General features: G+C 41.2%; 1 protein-coding gene across 1 annotated transcript in view; it reads left to right on the top strand.

Moving 5' to 3' along the window:
• Positions 1–181: 181 nt before the first annotated feature.
• The window catches only part of RASGEF1A (RasGEF domain family member 1A), a 328,675-nt gene continuing 311,843 nt past the window's right edge, over positions 182–17,013 (top strand). The window contains exon 1 of the mRNA XM_069068373.1: positions 182–359. The gene's annotated coding sequence lies outside the window, so the exon portion shown is untranslated. The remainder of the gene's footprint in view (positions 360–17,013) is intronic.

Here is a 17,013-nt window from a genome sequence, read left to right as displayed (position 1 = left end):
TCTCTCTCTCTCTCTCTCTCTCTCTCTCTCTCTCTCTCTCTCTCTCTCTCTCTCTCTCTCTCTCTCTCTCTCTCTCTCTCTCTCTCTGTCCCCCTCCCTTCCTCCCTCTCTCTCTTTCTCTCCCTCCCTCTCTTTCCCTCTCTCTCTCTCTCTCCCACGCTCCCCCTGCGGCAAACTGCAGAATGGGAGCTCCGAGTTGGGAAGCCAGCCGGCAGCTGTCACACAGTGGAGGCAGGCAGCCTGGGCAAAGAGTGAGTCTACTCTGTCATTTAGGATGAATCACTGGGATCTGGCAATAATCTCTATTTTTCTGGTCGTGGTCGGGGAACAGCCCAAAAGCTACACTGGACCAGACAAAGGTAAAGAAGCTTCTTTTTTTGCATTGTTTGTTGGTTTCTTCTTTACCTGCTTTTCTTTTCAAAGTGTCTTCAGGGCTGGGCTGCTGGGAGCTGTGGGTTGCTGCCAGGCTCTGGCTAAGCCTCGCATGAGGAGACTTCCAGTGGGTGTTTCAGCACCTGGCACTGCATGCCAGCAGGGTGCCTCCCAGGCATTAACCCTTTCTGGGCTGGCTAAGGGAGGAAGACCAGATGCTGTGAGACACATGGTGAGCTTTATACGTTGCAACCTAGATGCAACTTCCAGATGCGATTTCCATACATACCTGTGCTTGTGAATGAGAGCGGGATTACACAAGTCTGGCTGGAGTGGTCCATGGGCTCTGGGCTTGCTCCAGAGACGATCCTTGTGTGGTGTACAGGCTCCTGGCAGATCTACTCCCTGGAGATGTATTTTCTTCAATTTCATCACTTCATGAGGCGGTCTCATGGGTTGCTGTAAGCAGCCTAGCATTCAGTATCTTCTTCAGGAAGCCTTCAGGATACTAGCTGTATAGCTCTAATTAATTTTTTTTAGAGTTACTTAAAACTATTTGTTAAATCCCCAAGACTTATGAGGTACCAATGCCATCCAGAGATGAGTATTCTAACTCCCTTCTGGGCTGCTTATACTTTAGGCAGATGCCTCCTTTTGGCAAGGGCAGTGTGCTTCGTTAATCCCATTCCCTAACCATTGGCTACCCTGACCAATAGCCACTCCACTCCTGAGCCCATGGACCCTGCTCTTTACCTCTGTTCTTTCATCTAGCTGGGAAGGCATGTCACAGGAACAGGCAGATTTCTGTTGCTGCAGTCCTGCACTTTGCCTATTTCTGTCTTCTAATTGGAGCTGCTGCCTCCCTGTCACGGCCTCCTCATCCACACAGTGCACACCTCATGTGTTTGCTTTAAACAGGCTCTAAGAGCTAAGGATTTGCCTTTGTGGGGGCTGGGAGATTAGAGGAGGTTGCGCTTGCTCCCAAAAGCAAACCTGGCAATCTACCGCGCTAAGCAAGGTGCTGTTTGTGGGATACTCAAACAGGTATCATTTCAAGAGGAGAGAGACTTGGGAGAGATAAGGACCAGGTTGGTTTAAGCACCTCAATATGGTGTTTTAAAAATGGGTCCTCTACTCTTGCCTCCTTATTTATGCAAAAGAAAACTAAATTGTCTGTTAAATTCTGTAGAGGAAATGATCCAGTCCACCCCAGGAAGAGAGCAAGTTTTATGTTGCTTCCATCTGCTAACCCAGCTAAGATCCCTACTACAGCTGTGTATTCCAAACCCAATGTTTATGAGAGGTCATTGGCCAGGGAAAAATCTTGATCGATTGGGGCTGTTTGGGAATTATTTTCTTTTTTCCTCCCTACCCAGGGAATTGTTGAATTCATTAGCCTTGCGCATCATCTCCAGCTCTCCATGCCCAAATCCCCAGAGCCACTGCAAGGCTATTCTATGTTTTTCATGATACATCTTCAAGGCTGGGCAGAACTAGAATAAACTTGACATTTGAGCAGATGTTGGAAGCATGCTGAGATGCTTAAAATGTTATGGTTGTGTTGTTTCTAGAATTAATGACTTCTCTAGAGTCTTATAGACATACTGAAGCTGTCACCTTCTGTGGTGAGTGAATGATGAGCCTTCTATCTGTTGAAATTGCTGAGATCTTAGCCCTCTGATCTCCCTTTGATGCTAGTCATTGAACTTGCTGCTCCCATGCTTTAAAGTTGGCCTTTCCCAAATGATTAGTTCCATTCTCTAGAACTCAATGCCTTGAGTAGGCAACTCTTGGAAAAATCTCAAGGGAAAGATTTGGATCTTCCTGATCACTAGGAAACTGTGTCACTTGTGTTCAGTGGTTTTAAGGTAGAAGCTTGAAGTGGAAGAGAATTTGCCATGCTTCTTACCTAGGCATGCTAAGTATATTGCCAGTTGAGCTCCATATCCTCATCTGGAGGCTATCTCATTCCCTTGTGCTTTTTTGCAAGTATTCTAGGTTTGGGCAGTGATAGAGGTATAGCTATAAGTGGGAATTCTTTTAAATGGAACAAAACAGTTGGGGGGGGGGTGATATTGATGACAGAGAGAGCACTATGACGGTAGAGAAACTGACCAGTGGTGATAAAGAGACCAATCCAGTTATGGATGTAACCAAAACCTAACCCCACCTCTACCTCCCTTCCTGAAAGCTCATCCTTTCCCTTGCCTTGCAAGATGGCAGACCCAGGCTACAGACCCTAGGCACAACAGCCTAGTGATGATTACACTACGTGATTGTTCAGGGGTAAGGCGAGGAGGTGTCAGGACAATTGTCACCTCTTCGAAGAAGCACATGTGCCTTCCTGGATGTTGACGCCCTTGATCAAAGTCCCATTAAAGTTCCAGAAAGGAATTATGAAGAAGTGAGCACAGGACCTAAAGGAGTGCTCCTAATTTCATAATTGCTAAAAGGATTTAAATCAACAAAAAATATAACTCTTTCTCCTATTCCCAGAACCAAATAATTGTGTTTGGATCAGGTATATGTATCTGGGTACATGTTATTTCAATGCAATAGAAAGCATGTCCCTTGAAGGTAGGGACTGTCTTGTCTTTGTCTTCACAGACTCAACAAGTTGTATGGTGTCTGACACACAGCAGGTACTTCAATGAATCCTTGTGGAATCAAATAGAATTGTTGGTTCCATGAAACATACTGGAATATAGGTAGTAGCTTGGTTATAGGTAGTAGCTACTTGCTATGAAATTGTATAACTTGTACCCACATGCTTGAATTAGGGGTTGTGCATGTGGGTACAAGTTATACAATTTCATAGCAAGTAGCAAATCAATTAGCCTCTGGTATAATTTGGACAAGTGGAAATTGCATTTGCAAAAACTACCTCAGGCTGTTGCTAGCTAGGTGGTGCCGTGGATAGAGCTCTGGGCCGGAAATCAGGAGGACTCATCTTCATGAATTCAAATCTCGACTCAGACACTTACTAGCTGGGTGACCCTGGGTAAGTCACTTAACCCCATTTGCCTCAGTTTTCTCACCTTCAAAATGAGTTGGAGAAGGAAAATGGCAGACCATTCCATTATCTTTGCCAAGAAAACTTCAAATGGGGTCATGGAGAGTCAGACACGACTAAACTACAACCTCAGATATGTATATGCCATTACCAGTCTCCTTCTGTCCTCTTTCTAGACAATTTCAGTGACTTTCTAACTGGTCTTCCTGCCTCAAGTTTTATCTCACTCAAAACTATCTTTTAGTCAGCTACCAAAGTTATTCTTCTCAAGTTCAAGTCTATGTTACTCCCTTACTCAATAAACTCTAATGGTTCCCGATTATCATTAACATCAAATATGAAGTCTTTTATTTTGCAATTAAAGCTCTACATAATATGCCCTTCCTACATTTCCAGTCTTCTTAGCCCCCTCCACAGGTTTTCTTTCTTTCTTTATTTGCATTCCCAGACTTGAACACCATGTCCTACACATAATGCATATTTTATAGGCACTTGTTGACTGACTGACTGACTGACTGACTGTGGGTCTAGCGGCAGAGTAGGAGGGTTGCCGGCATTTTGGAGGCTGAGGACTGGTCTCCACCAGCCATTGGGCTAAACAGTCTATCAGTGGACTACCCTGGAGAAGCACTTACATTTGTGAATGCTAGGGCCCTCTAGGCACAACATGGGAGCTGTTTATTCCACTGCATGGGGCATCAGTGGTTTTGCATTTGAGAAGAACTCCTGGGAGCACAGACTCTTTCTGGCTAAGTCAGGGATACAAAAATGCCCCACTATTAAGTTTATTTTGTCCCTGGGAGACATCATAATGTCATCAGCTTCATGGCTTCTTTCTACCTGGAAAATTATTTAAATGTAGACAGTTCACACAGAGACAGAATATTTTTGGTGTAACTTAGCAACAACATAGAGAAGAGAAGGAGGGGAAGGAGAGAGAGAGAGAGAGAAAAAAAACCTCAGGCCGACATCCATAGCTTATGCAAATCTTGAACTGAAATAGTCCCAGCCCTAGTGGATTCAGTCCCTAGAAGGATTCTTGTTGGATCATGTCAACCTAGTTCGTTTATTATAATTAACTAAACCAGACAGCTTCCCTAATTACCCAAGTCAGGGACTTGGGCTATCAGGTTCGAAGGGTGTGTGGAGACAACTGCTTTCGGACTAAGAGCTGACTTAATGTGATTGCCTTCAGAAAGCTGCATTAGCTTCTAATTAAGGCCAGCCATCCAGAGCCCAAGTGTGAAACTCAGCATCAAAGTATGGGAGAAGAATGATTACTGTATCTCAGGTTCCAAGGTGACCATTCTTTTCCTCTGAGTTTCTTATCTTGGGATCACTCCATAACTGCACCTTGGTGAGAATCCATTTTTTGTGAGATTTATCATCAGAGGTGGAGGTGGGGAGCACTGTTATATCCATAGAAACCTGAATGGCAGTCCTTTGGAGACCTGGATTCTAGTCTTGCTATTTAATATATCTAGAATGTAGAAGAAGTCATTTAATTTCTCTGTATTTCCTTCATCTGTAAAGTGGCATGGTAGGCCTAGATTTAAGGTCCCTTTCAACTCTATTATCCTAAAATTCCAAGAATTATTCTTTCTCACCAGAAGAAGAAGGGATCCAGATCTTAGTGCTTTGGGGATAACTGTGGCATGGGAAATCTCAGAGAAAAACATGACAGGAGCCGTCAAAAAAGGGTCAAGGAATTATAGACATTTGCCAGAGCATTCCTGAAAGCTGTTATTTCCCTGAATGTAACAGTCCTGGAAATGAAGCCAGCATTCCAGTAGTAACCAATGGGAATGAGCAGAGACAAACTCTGTCTTGGATATGGAAGTTGAGGGTAAAGGAAGAGTGGAGGATGATTTTGAGGTTGTGAACCTGGAGGACTAGAAAGAATGGTTATCTCCTGACAGAGACAGGTGCTGAGAGGTACTTTATATTAATGTTTTATATAATAATGAGTAGTAATTTTTCATTGTTGCTGTTTAGTCATTTCAGTCGTGTCCAACTCTTCATGACCCCATTTGGGGTTTTCTTGGCAAAGATACTGGAGTGGTTTGCCATTTCCTTCTCCAGCTCATTTTACAAATGAGGAATGGGCGTGAATAGGGTTAAATGACTTGCCCAGGGTCACACAGCTAGTAAATATCTGAGACTGAATTTGAACTCAGGTTCTCCTGACTCCAGGTCTGGTGCTCTATCCATTGTACCACCTATCTAGTGAGAAAACATCGTTCTAGTTCTGGGTATTCAATTCCTGCTTCTACTTCATAGGTCTGACCACTGCGGATAATACGCCTTAGGCAGAGGATGTGGTTGTGATCAGAAAGGATAACCAGAAGACAGAGAACAAAAATGATCAAGCCAAAATGTTCTCCAGTGTGTCAGCTCATCCAGAGTGCCAGGCAGGGCTCATCAGATGGAGGTCAGAGCAGCCGTCAAGGGTGGTAGTGTGCATATGGCAGGCAAGGGAGAATAACGTGTGCCCATCACAGGACCTATTGGGCACTAAGATGAAAGCAACAGCATGAAGCATGGGCAAACAACAAGTCATGTCATGGAAGTCTATTTCAAGAAGGGGCTTCTTCTGGTGGTGACTTTCTAACCATACCCCTTCCTTGTGCCACTGGATCTGGTGCTGGGCAGATGTTCTAGGAATATGGAAATATGGGTAGGACTACAGGGAGACTTTGGAAATAGCAACCATATAATACAGGTGACACTTGCGAGGAGATGTTTTTAGCTTACCTGCACAGTGTTATTCATTATCTATGGAGGATTATCCCTTCTCTACTTCTTCAGGTTCTAGCTTTGGAAACCCAGGCTACACTCAGACAGAAAGAGAACATTTGGTTTGAAAGTTTTCAGTGACTGTATATTTATTAGCATCAACCTCACCATTAAAAATATTCTTTAAGCATCTCCTTGGGCAATACCCAGAGCGATCAAGGATAAACCCTGACCCTACTCTCAGAAATCCCTTTGCTATCAGATTGAAATGTAGGCAGGCAGAGAATGCTCACAGACTGTCATAGCATAGTACAGTAGAAAGAATGTTATGTTTAGCATTAGAGGATCTGAGTTCAAATCTCAGATCTGCTACTTATTACCTGCCTAATTTTGGGAAAGTCATTTCACTGTTTAAGTCTTGGTTCTATTATCTATAAAACTGGGAAATTGGATTTCCCAGATTCAATTGTTCCTCCTAGTTCTATGATTTCCCAAACATTATGCTTAAATACATCTAAGGATCTTCTCCATGATGCTTCACCCTTTCCTCACTCCCACTTCCCAAAATATTACCTTGAATCATATACATATATATATACACATATACATATAGAAATGTTACTTATCTGTGTGTATATTTTTGTCTTCCCCAATCAAAAGTAAGCTCCTAGAGGGCAGGGATGATTTTATTGCCATTTTTGTGTCCTTAGTACAGTTCTGAGACACAATAGAGTTTTAAGTGCTACTGACTGACCGGCTTATTGATTTATGGTGCAGGCACTCCTTTCAATAATGCAGATTTCAGTCCCTCTACAATCTAGTAGATGTTCATTGAGAGTTGTTTGCTATCTCTCCTCTCTTGCTCCCTACCCCAAAAAAAATGTCCAAACTGATGATGAATCTGTATTTTTTTCAAAGCTGGACCTCAGAGAGCAGAAACATAGCATATAATCAATCAGTGGGTATATTCTTGAAGCCTAACCACTTGTTAGAATGTGCCAAAACTTGTGTTTTTCAGCCACAGACTTCAAGATCCCACAGTTACTTCCATACCACAGTAAGAAATCAAAGGAAGACTTTAACCAAGTAAATTAAATATATATAAAACATGTCTGGGCAATGGAGTCAGGGTGTTTGACATGATGCTCAGGAGGGCCGCCCACTTGAGAATGAAGATGAAAATCCCCTTCCCATGAAAAGGATTCCAGTTACAACAATATGGAGATAGTCAAAGCAACATTCCATAGCCCCAGAATTCTGGTTCCTGTTACAAATGAGTAACTTCTCTTCCAATCCAAATGAAGCCAAACAGAGGAGAAATCAAATTCCAAACTTGGGTGGTTGGGATTTTTGGTGTGTTTTGTTTTATTTTATTTTTAATTCCTCATAATTTTCCCCTACTCAATAGTTTTGAAAAATTTGTAAAGTCATTTTCTCTGGCACAGATCTTTGCCCCTTAGTGCTTAATTTCAGTTCGGATTGAATTTTTATGGACAAATGATAAGGAACCCCCGGCAGCCTTAATTACCATATAGAGTACAGTCCCAGCAGTTTCAGCCAAAGTCCTTATATTAATCAAATGAGAAACATTTTCCAGGACAGGAAGCAAGAGAATTTGATTTTCTAGGGAGCTTCTACCTAGAGAGAGAGACAAAGAGAGAGACAGAGAGAGTGAGAGAGAGAAGCCATCAACACACCTCTGCATGCATTCCTTCTTCCCTCCCCTCCTTCCAGACAATGTTACCAGTTTCTGTAACTGTGAAGTTCTTGGGAGTTTCAGAAGGCAGAGTGCAAACCTCAGAGTCAGGAAGATATGGTTTTCAGCTGCAACCTCTGATGCATACCGACTGTGGGACCCTGGACTAGTCACTTCACTTCTCCCTGCTCCAGGCAATATTGTGATATTATAAATTGAAGAGCATGCACTAATTTGCATCAATGAGGAGAGTTTTTTGATGAGAACTTCCTCATACCAATGAAATCACTGGATAGCCTCTTCCTGCCCCACAACTCAACCCACTAAAAATCAAGACAAAAGCTAAATTTACACTTAGGTAGAGTACGCTCCCCTAGTATGGACTAGGAAGAACCTTCATATTGTGGAGAGTTTAAATGACCTGCCTTGCCCAACGCTACACAGGTCATAAACAGCAGAGCTGATTTAAACCTGGGACTTCTCATTTCCAGTCTCCTACCCTTGTTCCTCCACTGTTCTGCCTCCACAAGCCTTCTGAAGAGCTCTGTAATTCCCCAAATGTTTTCCCTATCTTTTAACTAAAGCATGAACTTCCTTTAAAACCTTTAAACCAAAGACATGGGAATCAGACTCAAAGGAACAAATACCCTCAAGGGAGAGGAGGGGCAAGCACATTGATTGTCATCTCACATAGGAGGTAGAAAATTGCTAACAAAGTCTTTGGGGAGAGAAATATTTGTCAAGGGCTGAGAGATGCAGGGCACAGAAAGGGAAGTGTGACAGAGTGGCATGGTAGGGGATAAAGGATGCAAAAGACTTGAAAATCCTTGAAAAGGACTGTGACAATTGTCCTTGCTTGGGATCCAGGAGCTCAGGGACAGGGACCATACCTACGGAGGAACTGTTTTAAGGAAGTAGAGGGAATGTCCCACTACAACCACCCAGAGTTACCATAGTGGAGACCTGGAGCATGCAGCCCAGAACTTGCTTCCAAAACTGGTCATTTAATCACCTGGCTTCAGGAACTCAATAATTGGATCAAAGAGCTGAGTACCAGAACTATTTCCCATATCCCTTTGGGATCTGAAAGGACTTTCCATACCGTAGTGTTTTGGCTTTTTGACTTAGCTTGCATTTTAAATAAAATGCCTACCCAGTTAAAAGGAGATTCCAGTTGCAGAAGATGCTGGATTCCCTTAACTGCCTAGCTAAAGTAATAACAGAATACAAGCATCATAGAATTAGAAATTACAAGGTCCCTCTGAGTCCAACCTGTGCCTGAACAAAATTTCCATTTATGACAAATGGGCATCCAGTCATTGTCTGAAGACTTATAGGAAGGGGAAACTCAGTACTATCCAGAATGGCCTATCACACTTTTGAATAACTGTAATTATTAGGAAATTTCCTCAGATATCAAGTCTAACTTTTCCTCTTTCTATTTCTACCCTTTGTCCTCTGGGACAAAACTGTACATCCTTATTCCCTCTTCCCAATGGCAGCCATTCAAACTCTTGAAGACAGATATCACGCAGTCGTTCTCTTTTCTAGACTAAATATCTCCACTCCTTTAATGGATCCTCCTGTGGTATGATCTTGAAGTTCATTTATCCCTCGACAGATATCCCTCGTCCTTCTCTGGAAGTTCTCCAGTTTGTCAATGTCTTTCTAAAATGTGGCACCAGGAACTGAATATAATGCCAATCTCAGTCATTCAACATTTGCAAAGTACCTACTATGTGCCAGTCACTATGCTGGGCATACAAAGAAAGGCAAAAGACAGTTTCTGCTCTCAAGGACCTCATAGGAAGACAATATGCAAGCAACTATGAACAAACAAGGTATATAGATAAATTTATATCTATATAAATATATGTATATATGTTTATACATATACATATATAATAAATTCAAGGTAGTCTCAGAGAAAAAGGAGTACAATTAAGGAGGATTGTGAAAGGTTTTCTGTAAGATATAGGTTTTTAGCTGGGACTTGAAGAAAGCCAAGAGGCAGAGATGAGGAGAAAAGGACCAATATTAGGCAAGTAGGTAAAATGTTCATGTATAAGATGTCTTAGTTTTTTATCATGTCATCATGCTAACTTTCTTTTTGGAGAACTATTCCTTTGAATAACCTCAGAAAATATCCTCAGGAAGCCAGGAACGTAGTAGAATTTCAGACATTCTCCAGTCAGGCTCATGAAGAAATTATTTTTTTTGGAAGGGGTAGGAGAAAACAGAGGGACAGCAATGAGTTCTCCCAGAATCTTCTACTCTGTCTGTGTACCAGAGCTGTAACTGTAACAGTGCAAATGGGACTTTGCCTCGGGGAGCTGAATTTAGAGAACTTCAAATTTAAAGGATGCTGAAAACAATGTAGAAACAACATAACAGCTCCTAGTTAACAAGAATAATGAGTAAATATGGTAATCTAGCACATCAGTGGCTCCCACCCTCTTCCTCTTCTTTATAGGGTTTCTAAATCTCTCACTGTCCCTCCAAAGACAGAGAAATGTGCCACTCCCATTCAAGTGATGGCATGGTTCATGCTGATTATCCTAGAAATGGTTTGTGGAACTTCTCCAGGTATAACAATTCCTAGGTATGCCTCTACCACACATAACCATTCTCACTAGGACTTATGTTATGAAACCTGAATGCCTCCATATGCAGGAAGTTATTAAGGTGATTTTTATTCTAGAATGGGATGTACTATGTGACTGCCTCTGAGAGTGTGAGATGCCTTTAAGTAATTATTATGGAATTGTAATGTGCCAATACCTATATCATTGATTGTGAATAAAAAGTCACATATTTAGCTTTTAACCACTATCATATATATATATATATCCATCCCAGAAACAGCAAAATAACATCCTTTTTTATTCCCCTAAAAATCCCTTTCTTTTCCCTTTTTCATTTTTTTTCTTCTCTTCTTTCTTTTTTTGTCTTGCTCTATATTCTTTAGTACAGTCAATCAGTAGAATATGTTCTCCAATCCTAATGTCAGTGGGGAAAGAAAGGAAAACTGACCCATCTTCCAAATCCAGGCAATTGAGGATTGACAGAAGAGGGTATCATGGTGTTAAACTCATAGCCAGATTGCAGCCTACAAACTCACAAGGTGCTGCAGGCACCACAATGAAATGTAATTGGGAAATGCTTAGCAAAATAAATAAAAATACAATACAAATACAATACAACACTGATAATGTTAATTTGTGGTTTTCTAAATCAATGTGGCCCACAGGGATCCATTTCTATTTGAGTTTTACACTGGTGCCCCATAAGCATCTCTGTGAACTTCTAAAATTCACCAAAGAGTAATGATAAATGCAATAAAATAGACTCAGCTATAAACTCTTCTATTTAGTTTAAGACAACACAAAAAGACTATCATAATCCTAGAAATTTCCTAAGTAGAGACAGTTGGGATAGGTGGAAGGTTATTAAGAAGCATCTCAGTCCCATGATAGAAGAGAGACCCGAATACATCAAGGAAAGAGACCAGGAGCAGATCCTGACATAGAACAGACCCAGAACCCTTACCACAATGGGAGCTAGGCCCTCAGTGGTGTCCACACAGCCTGGGGTTAAACCACAGCAGAAGACAAAGCTAGACTTTTTTTCTGCAGAAGGGTGAGTCTCAACTTTGCTATTGTGCTGAGGACCAAGGAATGCCTTCCTTCATCATGCAGAAGTAGGATAAGGGAGGATGACCCAAGCACATGCTCCTACCCCAGAAACTAAGGCTGGAGATATGAGTACAAAAACCAAAATGGCAAACAGTGAAAGAATAACTTGGACTGAGAGATATTCAAAGAACAAGACCTTGGGAAGAAAGTAACTGCATAAGTCTAAGTAAAACATCTTGGTCACAGTGACTACAAGAGTACCTGGAAAAAGTGAGGGGAAAAGAGAGATACAAATGGAATACCCAGGGAAGACAGAACAGCAAGGATGATTTCCCAAACAGAGATAAGGTTTCTGACTTCTGGCAGCAGGCAACTGGCAGACGTATAAGCCAGCAGGCAGCTGATAGCATGGTGGTCTGGCAGAAGGTGATTAAGAGCTGTCATAAGGACATGAGTGAAGTCTATGTATGGAAGCACCCAAGGGAAAAACACCTACTATGGGCCACACACGGTGCCAAACTGAGGTTGCAAAGAATGATCCTGCTCTCAAGGCATTTATGTTCTATCAGAGAATGATAAGAAGAGGGCAGGACCCAGTCTTGGGGAACTGGGGTAGTGGTCAGGGTACTGATGTGGACACCTAGGCATGGGGGGCCATAACAGTAGCCACGGTCACTAGAAGTGGACTATAAGTGGAGGTGTGGTCACAGGGACTAAGGCAAGAACCTAGGGCATTTGAACCAGAGAATGAGGGTAGAATGACTCCCAGAAGAAAGATTGTTATATTCCCAAGCTTTCCATTCAGAAGTCAGTGGATCATAGGATCATAGACTGAGCATTAAAAAAGAATATCTAGTCTAGCCCTCTCATTTTACAGCTGAGGAAACTGAGGCCCAGAGAAGTTCCATACATTATCTAGGATCACACAGATAGTAAGTAGTAGGGGCTGGAACCCAGGTCTTATGGATCCAAATGCAGCATCCATTTTCCTATACTATTTATCTCCCTTTCCTGGGGTCTGATTTTTCATCCAGGAATGATACGGTCCTACCTGTGAGACCTGACAAGCCACTGGACTAGGGAATAAGGTCAATCATTACAGCATTGTACTCCCTATGTTCTCTGTTAATCAACTGTGTCACCATTACCCACTCAGGATGGAGTTATCAACATCCATCTTCCAGGAAGTGATGCTGAGCGAGTCAATGAAACCACTCACACTAATATTTGTGTTTACTTTGCTGTCATTCTCTTAGCGTGTAGTTTAAATTCAAATTGGTCCCATCTTGGGCAGGAACAAGTGGAGAGAGAAGTTGACAAAAAGCAAGTAGGAAGCCACCTATATTTCAACATGGCATGAAAGCAATTTGTATCGAAAAATCAATTCCTTCTACACAAACAGAAAATAAAGGGAAGGAAGGGAAAGGAAAACAAGGCTCGATAGCTGTGCAGGGGGCTAGTTTGTAGAGCAGACAGTGTATTTACTTAGACCAGGACTATGTCTCCCATCAAGCCTGGGCTGACTCTATGGCAACATTTTGGTTTTGCTTTTTGTTTTCTTGAAAACATCCCCCCAGCACCCAAACAATCCTCCCTATGTGGAATACACTTCTCCCAAACTGCCTAATAATGTGTGTGGGTGATTGCAACTGACAATACATGTCATTTTCCACATTTGTGGTTTACCGTTTACCTATCGTTTACTAAACGGAAGGATGTGCTTTGACTTGTTGATATGGTGACAATTCAATCCAATAAGCATTTACCAAGTGCCTACTGTGTCCTAGGCACTATGCTGGGACCTGAAAATACAAGGACAAAAATAAAAACAGTTCCTGTCTCCAAGGAGTCTGCATTCAATTATTAGCACATTCTTTCAACATTGCCTGTTGGCTGTGACTATAGTCTTGTGAACTCACTGTTTAGTTGTTATTCATATTGCCATAATTTCATATATTGTTTTCTCCATTCTACTTTCCTCACTCTATATCACATCCTACAAGTATTCCCCTGTTTCTCTGGATTTTTCACATTTTTTTATTCCCCATGGTGCAATAATATTCCATTACATTTATAGACCAGAATTTGTTCAGCCATTCTCCAATCACAGGGCACATTTATTTTTTCTCTCGCTTTCTGTTATAACAAATAAGGCTGCTATGAATATTTTTGTCCATCTGAGCTTTTCTTGCTGTCAATAACCTCCTTGGGTAATAGTCCCAGTAGAGAGATCTCTGGGTCAGAGGCTAGGAATAGTTTATTAACCTTCCTTGCATAATTCTAAATTGTTTTCCAGAATGATTTAACTAATTTTCAGCTCCATCCAAAAGTGAATGTTGGTAACTGCAAGATTTTTTAATGCTACCCCCTCCATCCCCCCCCCCCAGCCAAAGTAAATCTGCAGTCAGTTTCTGACAGGTCACATTCAGCTGCAAAACAAACAAACAAAAAAAATGGGAGACAGACTTTCAAATAACAATAACAACAACGTACAAAGACTCAAAGGATCTATGAGGAACTCCTAGTATGGGAATGCTTTCCACAGTGATGATAGTAATCTGTCTATATCTTAGATTATAAATCCTGTGGAGTTGCTTGAGGCACATAGAGGTTAAGGGTCTTTTTTGGGCTTACAAAGCAAATGTAAGATTGAACCCATACATTCTGACTACAAGCCTAATACTGACCACTCTGCAAGATTACCTTCACAGGAAACACAGTAATAATTTATATTTGTATATCATTTTAAGCACAAAGCACTTTTCTCATGACCTATTGATGGATGGTCAGTTCAAATGGCATTATCTCCTTTTTGTGGATAATAAAAGTAGTTTTGTATGGTACTAGGAGTGCTAGCCTGGGAATCATACAGACCTCAGTTCAAATCCCCCTTGACGCTTCTGACCTGTGTAACCTGTCATTTATCTTCTCTAAACCTTTGACCACTCCCTAGAACCCTGATGATGTTATTGTTTTTTAAATTTTCACAATCAAGCCTTTTCTTTCCCCTACCATCTCCCCTCACCCAAAGGAAAGAAGGATGGAAGAGAGCAAAGAAGCAAGGGAAGGAGGAAGGAAGGAAGGAAGGAAGGAAGGAAGGAAGGAAGGAAGGAAGGAAGGAAGGAAGGAAGGAAGGAAGGAAGGAAGGGAGGAGGAAGAAAGGAAGGAGGGGGGGAAAGATCCTTGAATTATATAAGCATAACCAAGTAATACAAATTCTTATGTTGACCATATCCAAAAATGTATTTCTTATATTAGTGCATCATTTCTCTGCCATGAGTTGGGCAACATTCTTCTTTCTGAGTCTTTTGGAATCATAATTCATCATTTCATTGATCAAAGTTCTTAAGTTTCTTACAACTTTTCATTTTTACAATAAGAGCTTTTTAACTAATTCATATATTGGTTGTAGCCTGCATTTGTGGAAAGAATTTCTACACTGGGAATTCTCCATAATGCTAAAATCATCATTGCTTCAAGTATTAGTGTTTTCAGAAAAAGAAATCATCTCAGAGAAGTGAAGTGACTTGTTTATGATCCAACAGCTCATGTCAGTTCTAGAATTTAAGGTTCTAAACCAATAATTAGTTTTGATTGAATCCTCAATTTTTATTTACTACCTTTCTGTGACCTTGGCAAAGTCTCTTTATGTCTCTGAGCCTGTTTCTTCAGCTATAAAATAAGAAGATTGGACTTGGTTGAACTATTGATCTATGATCCTCTCTAATTGTCCTGCAACAACCCCTTCCACTATGGCACCATGGGGAAAGAACTCAGCAATAACTGTGCCCTGGCCACCAGCTAGATCTGCTTAGCTACTACAGAATCTCCTTTAAGTGTGGCTAATAAAAAGAGTTATAGGTCTTCCCTGTGACTTGATGGCTTTGAAAGCCACAGGTGTCCTCTGGGAGGTCCTGGTGGAATGCACGTGGGCATCCAATCACATGGGTACATTTGGACCAGCCCAGGAAAAGGGCAAATTAGAGCCTAAGGGCTTTAGTTTCCTGGTTTTGACCATGGCACATTCTGGTAACCAAAGCCTTTCATTAAAAACCTGGAATTCTAGCAATTGTTGGTGGGATCGAGCAAAAAGAACTGACGGGGGCCAAGAGGTTTAAAAAAAAAGATGGAGTGCCCCTAAGTCATTTGGGTGATCAGAGTTAAACAACCACAGGTGCATAGTGCTGGGCACTTCAAGGTGACAAATTCTCCATGATTGACATTTCTCATAAAACACTATAGAATTTGAAAACCATGAGATCTGAGTGCCAGCTGAGTTCAACTTTATTATTTTAAAGATAAGAAAGCAGAAACCCAGAGAATAATATTAATGACCTAATTTATGCAATACTTTACACTATTATTTATTATTATTATATCCAATTTGACAGATGAGGAAACTGAGGCTCACAAGGGTTAACTGTTTTACCCAAGCTTTAGTGGCTTCAGGAGCTGAGTCAGAAATTGAACTCTGGTAGTACAAAGAAAAGAGCCCAGTACTTGGAGGGATTTGGATTTAAATTCCAGCTTTACTATTTACTACCTGAGTAGCTTTGGGTAAGTCACAGCCTCAAGACCTCAGTTTCATTTGAAAAATGAAAGAGGTGGTCTAAATCAGGACTTCTAAACTTTTTTTGTCCTGGTCCCCTCTGGCAGTCTGGACTCCATCTCAGAATTATGCTTTTAAATGTATAAAATAAAATATATAGGAAAACCAAGGAAACCAATTATATTGAAATAGTTATTAAAATATTTTTAATGAGTTCCTGGCCCTCAGGGAAAAAAATGTTGGACTAGATGAATTTCGTGGTCCCTACTAAGCTGATGCCCCTGATTCCATGTCCCATCTTTTCACTTTGCAACGCTGCTAGCATTACAACGTCATAAATTAAAAAGCACTTTTCTCACAATGACCCTTAAAGGAAGGAGTTCTTGACCTTCTGTGAGCCATGGACAACCTTGGGCAATCTGGTGATGCCAATGGACCCCTTCTTAGAATAATGTTTTAAAATGCATAAAATCAATACAGAAGATTACAAAGGAAAGCAATTATATTAAACTGAAGTTATCAAAACACATATTAAAAAATAAGTTCAGGATCCTGGGTTTTAAGCAGGATTTTATATAGAGAACTAGCCTTGCAGTAAAGACGACCTGAGCTTAAATAATACCTCTGACATATTACACTGCCTATGTAACAGCTCTTAAACCCCCTCTCCTGCCCTGCCTCCTTACATAACAGTGGACAAGGTACTGGACAGATTTATAAGACTTTAAGTTGCAGAAGGGATGTGATTTGCATTAGGAGAGTTCCTCTTAGTAATACAATCACTGGAGAGGAAAAGAAAGAAGGGGAAGAAGAAGAAGAAGGGAAGGAAGAAGGGAAAGAAGAAGAAAAAGAAGGGAAAGAAGGAGAAGGAGAAGGAAGAGAAGAAGGGAGAGGAGGAGAAGGATAAGAAGGGGAAGAAGAAGAATTAGAAGTGGAGGAGGAAGAAGAGGAGAAGGAGGAGAAGGAGAAGAAGAAGAAGAAGAAGAAGAAGAAGAAGAAGAAGAAGAAGAAG

Source organism: Petaurus breviceps, unplaced genomic scaffold (genome assembly GCF_028583685.1).
Source record: "Petaurus breviceps papuanus isolate PSGF00001 unplaced genomic scaffold, PetGlider_PUasm1.0 90762, whole genome shotgun sequence".
Classification (NCBI taxonomy): domain Eukaryota; kingdom Metazoa; phylum Chordata; class Mammalia; order Diprotodontia; family Petauridae; genus Petaurus; species Petaurus breviceps.
This window is presented reverse-complemented; position numbering and strand designations above follow the sequence as displayed.